This window comes from Carlito syrichta, unplaced genomic scaffold (genome assembly GCF_000164805.1).
Source record: "Carlito syrichta isolate Samal-C Ts95f unplaced genomic scaffold, Tarsius_syrichta-2.0.1 Scaffold287257, whole genome shotgun sequence".
In the NCBI taxonomy this organism is placed as follows: domain Eukaryota; kingdom Metazoa; phylum Chordata; class Mammalia; order Primates; family Tarsiidae; genus Carlito; species Carlito syrichta.
The window spans coordinates 177,381-186,249 of record NW_007231353.1 but is presented as its reverse complement, the minus strand read 5'-3'; positions in this window follow the sequence as shown (position 1 = coordinate 186,249).

Here is an 8,869-nt window from a genome sequence, read left to right as displayed (position 1 = left end):
GCTGCTTGAAAGTCTTCTTATGAGAAGTATCTGTTCATGCCCTTTGTCCACTTTTTAATGGTTATATTAGTTTTATTCTATCAATTTGTTTGAGTACCTTGTAGATCCTTTGTGAAATGAATAGCTTGCAAAGAAAAGCAAATGCAGCAAAAGCTAAGATTGACAAAAGCAAACAAAAAACAAACAAAAAAATAAAACATTTTTGCAATACATAAGAAACCATCAAGAAAGTAAAGAGACAACCCACAGAATGACAGAGCATTTTAAAGTTAAACCTGCACTTAAATTTGCTTTCAGTTCAGGATTCTACTACTAAGAAAAAACATAGCTTTATCGATGTATTCCTGGATACTACTTTCTCTAAGATTTCATATAATTTAAAATTTATTTTTCATATTTGGAAATAAGTGTTTAGTCCCTGAACTTTGTTCCCAGTTTTTTTAAGTTATCAGTGTTGAGAGCTTGTCATTCTTAACAATGCAAACCTATGAAAATAAATGTAAAATAATCTTGCCATACTCTTTATAGGAATACTGTGCAGGGAAGGAAATAATGCCTTAAAATAGTTCGTGTGTGTGTGTGTGTGTGTGTGTGTGTGTGTGTGTGTGTATTTTCTTTTGGGGGAAGCTGAAAGATAAAGAGAATTTTTTAAAAAGACATATACTTCATTTAGAACAAGATTCCAATTCTTTAACAGTATTAGGATCTAATTATATGTAAAAAGTTTATTGTGCCAAGTAATAAATAAACTTATCTTTTGTAAACTAATTGCTTTTTTGGATACTTTCCCTTGACAAAACAAACAACAAAAATAACACAGTAATAAGAACCTTATTGCAGTGATCCCCAAAACATGTTTAGTCAGAATAAATTAAATTTTTCTAAAAACAAAATGAAACAAAACAAAATGATGATTCCAATGCTTCACCTCATGATCATGATGTAAAATATAAAACCTAGGGAAACAAGTAGTGTAGACAGAAAATTTGTGCTTTTTGAATACATCAATAGGTCATTTCAATAAACAACCAAGCTTGGTAACCACTGTGAAAAGTGTGCTGCTCTAATCATTCAGTTCTGCTAAACTTTGTCTTAGCTTCAAAGGAATATCAAGAATACATCAGTGTGGAAAGGAGATTAATTTTTTTGATTAATTTTTCTTTATGAGGAAATCTCTTCAACTTGAAGATATTTGTATTAATATGGATATACAAATGCATTATAGTGAATAGTAGATAAAGCATAGCCAAAAAGCAAGCAAAGCTTGCTCACAGTAGAGCCGCTCTGAATAAACATTCTTCACAAATCATAAAATTATGAAAATGTAAGAATCAATTAAATCTTCTTACACTGATTAGTTCAATCTACTGTTTTCTTTCAATATGTGATTGCCATGATTATGAAGACTTTGAGAATCCAAATGTAGATGGAGCTTTCTCTGAGTTCAAGACAACATTCGGTTAATGATTTCAGCCAAGGCAGAAGAATTGACAAAAGTTACTTGGTGGATTCTGCATTATCACAAAGTGTAAGTTGTCAGCTGCCAACCTTGAAGGCCAAATTGGAAGAGCTGAAAAATTTATTTGTGCTCTCCAGGCATTCACTATCTCCATACCAGAGACCTTCCAAAGACTAGGGAAAGGCTGAGAATAACTGAGTAAAATTCCTCTGAGAATTTCAAGGCCATCACCAAGTGTACAATAGATCTTTCCAACGGTTAGTGGCAGAGTAGAAAATCAGAAATCATCTGAAGCACAAAAACCAAGGAAAAAACTGACTGCCCAAAAAGTTGTCAGCTAACCTATAGAGAACTAAATAGAGCTATTCCATGAGAAGAGTTGGGAGATCAACTATATAAAGATATTCTGATTCTCACTGATATTCTGATCTCAAGCCTGCTGCAGGGGAAATCTATCATACTCATAAATGTTTTGAGGACAGTGGTAAAATAATGCAAGTAAAATTACAATGAAGCTTAGACCCAAATCACCCTCAGATTAGATTCACTCAACTTCCTAAATTTGCAGTCTTACAGAAAATAAGTAATTGTTTAAATTATACTTTATTTTTTCTCTTCTATTATTTTACAAACTATATCAGCACAACCAAAAATGTCAAAAGTTACAACATTTATAAAAATGCATTAAAATGTGTGCATTAAACAGAAACATGCAGATATTACACAGAAATTAAGATTGTAGAGGGGAGAAGCAAGATGGCGATGGAATCAGTGGGAGCGTGAAAGTGTCCACAAGGGTGATTGTCCATAAAGGCAGTCTGTATGAGTGGGTGAGTGCAGCTGGGTGAACAAAAGTCTGTTTGAGGGAAGACTTGGATCAAGCAACCAGGGCTCTCCTCTAGATGCAGCTGCAACACATCACTACCCAGAGATCAGAGCCTCCAGCATGCAGGATCAACAGCCATCCTCAGGCATCTCTCATGAGGAGGCAATAGAGGTCAGCTGCTCCTCAATACCTAGTACCTGTCCCATGCCATCACCTGCAGCAGTGGGCTGGGTGCTGGCAGAGGGAACTGTGCAGAGGGCACAGTGAGTAAATCTGGAGATGAACCCCGATGGTGAGGAGACACCAACTGCCATCATTTTCTCTATCTTGGGAGGGTAAGAGACCTGCTTCAGTTGCCCTGGCTCTGTTCACCCTCCAACCTAGGACCTAGAGGCTCTGGTCTCCACACCCCTCTGGGATCAACCATTGCTGACCCAAAAAGGAAATTTCAGAAGCAGACACAGAGAGAGATGGATGCCCCACCCCTGATGACACACACCCCCGCTGAACCAGGTATAGACACAGCTGATCTAAGTGGGAGATTTGGTGCCAGCAGCAGCAGCAGTGGATGAGTTGGATGAGTCTGGATCTGATTCACTCTCCACTCACGAGTCCATGGGGTGTCTGACACACGCTAAGAGCAACTTAGTCATCCTGCAGGAAGAGTGAAGTGGAGGGCCTGGAGACCAGAGCTACTCCCTACTGCAGCAGCAGGAAGTGGTTACCATGCTTGGGAAAGGTGCCTGAAGTTCCAGAAGCAACCACAGAGGGAGCTCTTTTTTTTTCTGTTTCAGTTTTAGTACTTGTTTTTGGTTGTGTGTGTGTGTGTGTGTGTGTGTGTGTGTGTGTGTGTGTTTTAGATTTTTCTGCTTGTATATGAATATTTTTGAGGGCAAGTTCATCATCAGGCTTTTTTTTTTTTTTTGCTTATATGTTTGTTTGCTTATTTTTTTTTTTTTTTTGAATCTTTATTTGTTAGTTGGTGTGTAGGGGATTGAGCAAACAGAAGTGAAAACTATCCCCCCATCACTGAGCAATTGAATTAAAGAAGGGGTGGGAAGGGGAGGAAAATCACCACAAATGAAGAAGAATCAATGGGAGAACACAGGTCCCATACAGACCCCCTGGGGAGATAGCACCTGAGAATACAGACTTCAGAACTCAAACAATGAAGAGCCCCCAGAAGGACTGGTCTCAAACCACAAACTCAGATATCAAGATATTAATCAACAGAATAAATAAAAATGAGGAGAGACAAGAGGAAAGAATGAGGGAGTTGATAACTGAGATGACAGTAATAAAGAATACAGTAAATGAAAAAAATAACAAGCTGAAAAGCCTGGAAAGAAAAGTTAACCAAGCAGAAGAAAGAAGCTGAAAGCTTGAGGACAAATATGGAACTAATGCAAACTGTCAAAAACATAGAAAAGAAGCTTGAAAAGACAGAACAAAGTCACTGAAAGATGTGTGATTATATCAAGAGGCCAAACCTACAATTAGTTGGCATTTTGAGGCAGATAGAGAATCAGAAACCACCCTGGAGCAAACATTCCATGAAATTATCCAAGAAAACTTCCCTCATCTCATCAGAGCCATGACCAATCAAACACAAGAAATTCAGAAAACCCCTACAAGACATCAAATGAGAAGACCAACTCCTAGACACATAGTAATTCACTTACATGAAGTAGGTATAAAATAAAAAATCCTAAGGGCAACAAGAAAGAAAGGTCAAACTACTTATTGGGGAAGACCAATTAAAATAGCAGTAGTCATATCTACAGGAATACTAAAGGCTAAAAGAGACTGGAATTCAATCTTCAAAGTTATCAAAGATAGATAATTCCAACCAAGAATTTTCTAGCCAGCTAACATAAGATTCATCAGCGATGGAGAATTCAAATCCTTCCCAGACATTCAATCCCTAAGAGTTTATACCACCTAAGACCGGCTCTACAAGAAACACATAAGGAAGTATTAAACACAGAAGAAAGAATAAAAGAACTACTATGCTTTTCCCAAGAATGTGGAAAAAGGATTGAAAACACAAACATATATCAACCCCCAAATCAAAAGAAAACCAAGAAACAAACAACAACAAACTCTGTAAGAACTTCACGACAGGGATAGACTCTCACATCTCAATAATAAGACTGAACGTGAATGGACTAAATGTACCACTGAAAAGACATAGAATGGCAAGTTGGATTAAAAAAAAAATACATGGTGCAACACTACGTTGTCTCCAGGACAATAATTTTAACAAAATAGATACTCATAAACTCAAAGTAAGAGGATGAAAAACAAATTTTCAGGTGAATGTAACACAAAAGAAAGCAGAAGTTGTGATCTTAATATCAGACAAAATATCCTTTAAGCTATCAAAAACTTAAAAAGATATGGAAGTTCACTCCATAATGATAAAAAGCTTCAATCCATCAACAAGAAATATTCATCCTGAACATATATGCACCCAACATAGGAGCACCAACCTTTATAAAGCAACTTCTAGGTAAACTAAAAATAGATATTGGCTCTAACATTATCATAGCTTGGGACCTAAATACCCTACTAACAACCCTAGACAGATCATTGAAGCGAAAAATCAACAAGGAGTTTCAGAACCTCAACTTGACGCTTGACCAAATGAACTTAATAGATACTTACAGAACACTCCACCCAACAACCACAGAATATACGTTTTACTCATCACCACATGGAACATACTCCAGGACTGACCACATCCTCAGCCATAAATCAAGCATAAAAAATTTCATAAGATTGAAATACTGCCATACACCTTCTCAGACCACAGTGGAATAAAAATAAATATCAATACCAACAAATCTCCAAAATCCACACAGATATAGACACTAAAGAGCATGATGCTGAATAACTCCTGGGTCAACACAGAAATCAAAGCAGAAATTAAAAGATTTCTGGAAAAAATGAAAATAAAGACACATCTTACCAAAACCTCAGGGATGTCATGAAAGCAGTACTGGGAGGGGAATCTATTTTTTTATAAACATACATTAAGAAAATGGAAAGATCAAAAATTAACAGCCTAACAAATCACCTAAGAGAATTGGAAAGACAAGACAACCAAAATCCTAACTTCAGCAGAAGAATTCAGATCACCAAAGTAAAAGCCCAAATTTCCATGAAATTATCCAAGAAAACATCCCTCATCTCATCAGAAACATGGCCATTCAAACATAAGAAAATCAGAGCGCCCCAAGGAAGTCATAGAAAACAAAATATCATAGAAAAAAATCAACCAAATAAAAAACTGGTTCTTTGAAAGGATAAACAAGATTGATGGATCCCCTAGCCAGACTGACCAAGAGAGAAAAAGCTCAAGTAAACACAAAATGCAAAAGATCAAATTGATAGACCCCTAACCAGATTGACCAAGAAGGAAAAAGCTCAAGTAAACACAAAATGCAAAAGATCAAATAACAATGGACCTCAAAGAAATACAAAAAATTATCAGAGATTACTATTCACACCTGTGCAGAAACAAACTTGGAAACCTAAATGAATTGGAGGACTTACTGACATCACACAACCTCACAAGGTTGAAGCAAGAAGACATTGAGACATTAAATACACCAGTAACAACCCAGGAAATAGACTCCTTCATAGGAAAAATACTCACAAAAAAAGTCCTGGACCAGACAGCTTTCCAGTGGAGTTCTAAAAACAACAAGGAGGAGCTGATACCAATTCTACTGAAAGTATTCCAAGCAACTGAAAAATACGAAACTCTCCACAAATCATTTTATGAAGCTAACATCACACTGATACCCAAGCCAGGTAAAGATCCAACAAAAAAAGAGCTACAGGCCAATATCCCTGATGAACATAGATGCAAAAATACTCAACAGGATTCTTGCAAATCGGATCCAACAACACATCTCAAAAACCATCCACCATGACCAAGTAGGCTTCAATCCAGGGATGCAGGGCTAGTTCAATATCTCCAACAACATAAATGTAATTAAATACATAAACAAATGTAAAAATATGAATCACATGAATAAAATCCAACATGCCTTCTTGATTTAAAAAAAAAAAAACCCTTGAACACCTAGGCAAAGAGGGAACACACCTTAAAAGAGTAAGAGCCATCTACAATAAACTCACAGCTAACATATCGCTAAACGAACAAAAATTGGAAGCATTTTCCCTGAAAACCAGAACAAGACGAGGCTGCCACCTCTCACTCCTCCTGTTCAACATGGTGTTGGAAGTCTTAGCTGGAGCAATCAGATAAGAGAAGGAAATCAGGGGCATTCAAATAGAAAAAGAGGAAGTCAAATTATCTCTCTTTGATGATGATATGATTCTATACCTTGAAAATGCAAGAGAGTCTGTCAAAAATCTTCTTGTATTGATAAAGATCTCTAGCAAAGTCTCAGGGCACCAAATCAATGTCCAAAACCAATTGCATTTATATACAAAAATCAACTCTAAATGAATCAAATCCCTAAATGTAAAACCTCAAACTATAAGAACTTTAGAAAATACAGGAGACACCCTTATGGAAATTGGAACCGGCAACCAGTTCCTGATCAAAATCCCAAATGCCCACACCATGAGAAATAAGACAGATAAGTAAGACCTCATAAGACTGAAAATCTTCTGCAAAGCAAAAGAAACCATCAAAAGAATGGGGAGACAGCCCAGGAACTGGGAAAAAATATTTGCCGATATCGGACAAAGGCCTTAACATCTAGGATCTACAAGGAACTCAAATATGTCAAAAAAAATTTTTTTAAAAGCCCTATTAAAAAGTGATCAAACAATATGAGCAGACAGGTCTTAGAATAAGACATATGAGCAGCCAACAGATACATGAAAAAATACTCAGCGTCACTAATCATCAAAGAAATGCAAATTAAAGCCATACTAAAATACTGCCTAACTCCAGTCAGGATGTTAACTCAAAAAACAACAGATGCTGGAGAGGATGTGGAGAAAATAGAACACTTCTACAATGTTGGTGGGAGTGTAAATTAGTACAAACTCTGTGGAAAACAGTGTGGTGATTCCTAAAAGACCTAAAAGTCTACCTTCCATACTACACAGTAATCCACCTTCTGGGTATATACCCAGAGGAACTTAAATCACTCTATGAAAAAGATACCTGCACACACACATGTTTATTGCAGCATTATTCACAATAGCACAAACACAGAACCAACTGTGTTGCCCATCAGTAGAGGACTGGATAACAAAAATGTGGTATATATACATGATGGAATATTATGCAGTCATAAAGACGGACAAAATTATGGACTTCACAGTAACTTGAATGGACTTAAAATCTATAATGCTGAGTGATCTATCACAGAAACAAAGAACTGAGTACCACATGTTCTCACTCATAAGTGAACCCTGAATAATTGTTGTAATACTATAAGAAAGGTATTGGCAGGAGTGAGAAACTGACAGGGAATGGGAGGCATTTCATCAATAAGGGTATCTGATTTCAAACCAGGTGAAGTGTGCACCAAAGTGAGGCCCAAACTTTACCTGTACAATGACCATTTGTATACCTACCTTAAATTGTAACCCACATCTTTAAAAAAAAATTAAAAATTAAAAAAGATTATAAAGCAGCACATTTAGGGTAATTATAACTAATATACTAAAGAATCTATGTGTGCAAATAGATGAAAAATATGCATGGAATTAGAAGTAAATATTATACATGTTAAAATAAAAGATATGTCAGAAATTATTGCTATGGTCGTTCAGAATACTGAACAGAGCAAACACCCTGTTTACTTAAGGGGAGACCAATGGATATTAACAAAGTCCAAGTATTAAGAAATACAGGATTGAAAAATTGGAACAAAGTAACTGAAATATGTGTGACAATATAAAATTGACTAACATGTGGGTAATGAGGTTTTCAGGAAAAGGAGAGAAATTGGAGAAAATAATTATTTGAAAAGAAAATGATCAAAATCTCGGCAAACAGCACACAATGTAAATAGTAAACAAATAAACAAACTAAACCAGAAACACCAAGATAAGGCCAAATAGGAACAAAGAAGGAAAAAAAAGAAAAAGAAAATAATAGCAGCCAGAACACAAGCACATTAAATATATTAATAAGAATTACAGTTGAGTTTTAGTCAGAAAAATGGGGTACAAAAACAATGAAATGGCATCTTTGAAGTACTAAAAAAAATGTACATTTAAAAGTTCATACATAATGAAAATATACGTTACAAATAAATGTTAGATAAAACAATTTGCAAAAAAGACAAAGCTCAGAAAATTGGAATCCTGCAATACTACAATATAAGAAATGCTGAACAACATTCTTCTACCTGAAGATAATTGATACCAAAAGGATTGTTGGATCTATATAAATGGTAAAAACATATATGTGTGTGATCATAAATATCAAAATATATATTTAAATAAATATTTTTTGCAATGTACATTATTAGAAGAAATATGTACAGTTACAAGAACACAAAAGATGGAAGGGGAAATTGGAATTATACTGTCATAAGTTTCTTAATTGTTTATTTAGTACTCTAATAACTGTTTATATTAAAGTA